This window comes from Arachis ipaensis, chromosome B02 (genome assembly GCF_000816755.2).
Source record: "Arachis ipaensis cultivar K30076 chromosome B02, Araip1.1, whole genome shotgun sequence".
Taxonomy (NCBI): Eukaryota; Viridiplantae; Streptophyta; class Magnoliopsida; order Fabales; family Fabaceae; genus Arachis; species Arachis ipaensis.
Window position 1 is genome coordinate 88449284 of NC_029786.2, and position 2316 is coordinate 88451599.

The 2316-nt window shown below is 35.4% G+C and overlaps 1 long non-coding RNA gene across 1 annotated transcript in view; it reads left to right on the forward strand.

Moving 5' to 3' along the window:
- LOC110268954 overlaps positions 1-2316 on the forward strand; it is a 9218-nt gene that overhangs the window by 2153 nt on the left and 4749 nt on the right. The window lies entirely within an intron of this gene.

Consider the following 2316-nt stretch of genomic DNA (forward strand, 5'->3'; position numbering starts at 1 on the left):
AATTAGTAAACAATTAATAAATTAATTAATTAATATTTAAAGAAATTAAAAAATTAAATTTTATAATTTTATGAAGTAGGAATAATTAAAATATTACCTTTTGCACTAATTTTAAAAAGTTTGGCCCAAAATTGGATAATGGACTGAACCGAACCGATTGAACCGGGCCCATAATAGGACCAAGGCCCAACCAATTCACCCTCTTATAAGTGGCTTCAGCCACTTCTCCTCAAAGCAAAAAGGGTTTTACGCTGCTGAGTGAGGAGAGGAAAAGAGAGAGAGTGGTGATTTAGGGAAACGAAAACGGTATTTACCGCCAACTTCTGTCGCTCGCAACTTTCAATCCGGAGTTTCGATTGACGAGCCGTCAGTGGCCACATGTTCGTCTCGGAATTCTCTACAAAACCCACTAAACAATTTGGTAAGAAAATCATTTTTGCACCCATTTCTTCCCTCTTTAATTCGTGATTTTAAGTTTTAGTATTGAGAGATTTTGTGATTTTAATGGTTTAGGGGTACTCTAGTGGTGGATAATCACCAGATTTTGTTCATTTGACTCGTGGGTAATGGTAAGAAAATCCTAACCCTTGTGAATCGGTGATTTAGTGAGCTCAATGTTGATTATTGTGATATTGTATGCATTAGATCGTGTATCTTATTGAAATGGAGTTAAATTAGTGGATATTGGAAGCTTGGAATTGAATCCTGGGAGCTGAAAATTCAATTAGTGAGGAGTTAGAGCTTTGGAGCTTGAGGAACGGTGGATAATTAAGGTGTTTCGGGATTAGGAAGGAATCGGCCAAGGTATGGTTTTGGTTTCACGTATGTAATATATAATGTCTTGTGAAAACATAGACTAGATGACCATAGGATAAGTTGTATGATATGGAAGGTTGAGATTTAGTGATTTGTTGTTGGAAATTATTGAGTGGGTGGTTGAAATGCATGATGATTGATTATTAATGATTGTAAATAATGATGATGATTGATGAATGATATTGAATTATAATGATGAGCTTTGAAATGAATAATGAATGTAATAAATAATATTGATAGTAAATGATGATAAGGATAGGTTGTGGAGATTTGTTGTATGGGACCCGAGAAGAGTGATAAAGTCCGAGTTTTAGGGGAGGTGCTGCTGAAATTTTATGAGAATTTTTGGGAAATTTTGTATTTGATTAATTTGGATGGAAGAATAGTTTATTTGATTTTGATTTATTTTAAAAAAGAATGAATTAGGTTTGAGTTTAAATTATTAAGAAAAGAATTATATTTTGAGTTTGATTAAGAAATCACATTTGGAGGAATCTTAATGAATTTCAAAAGTAATTAGTTTTAAATAAAATTATTTTGAAGATTTTGGAGAATGTTACAAAGAGGTGGTTTTGATTTTAAAAAAAAAAAGTTATTTCAGATTTGAATTACCTGGGTAGCAGTAAGGATTGTGGTTCGTCCCGCTTGCTCCGGGTTAATGTCTGAGATGTGCTAATGATGATAATTGATTAAGAATGAATGGATGTATGTTTGTGATACCTGGGCAGTATCAAGGATTGTGGATCATCCCGTTTGCTCCAGGTCAGTGATTGTGACGGCTGGGTAGTAGCAGCAGTAGTGGATTATTCCACTTGCTCCAGGTTGAGTTTTTAAACACCCGCCTGGGTAGTAGCGGTAGTAGTGGTTCTTCCACTTGCTCTAGGTTAATCGGGTAGTAGCAAAGGGGTTGTAGCTCAAACTCGCTTGCTCCGCAATGGGTGTTTCTGTCCACGGTTAGCTACCAGGACATGTCGGGGTTGACTATATAACCGACAGATGATATCATCAGCCATAGGACATGCATACATCATATCCATATGTGTGTTTTGTCTATTGTGCATTAATTGGGCTTACCTATGTGATTATTATGCTTACTTGCTTTATTTGCTACCTGCTGTATCTGTATCCTACTTGTGTTTGCTTTGTTTGTATTGCTTGTCTATGCACCAGAGTTTTGGAGGATTGGTGGAAGGCAGAAATTAGGGCTTAAGTTAGAAATGAATTAGAAATAAGAACCTTAGATAACCTACTCTATTTATGGTTTTCAATTTATAAACTTTAAGATTTAAATCTGAGTGTCGTAGTTCTAAGATTGCCTCTGACTTTACTAGGGTGTACCTCACTGAGCATTCTGGAGACTTTGTGGAAGCGAAGAACTCTGGGGACTTAGAGCTGTATTTTATTTATGTTTATATATGTATATAGATTCTCCATCTTGTATTTTATGCTTGTCCCTCTTAGAGGTTGACTTGGAGAAATAGGTTGTCAGTTTTACGAGTA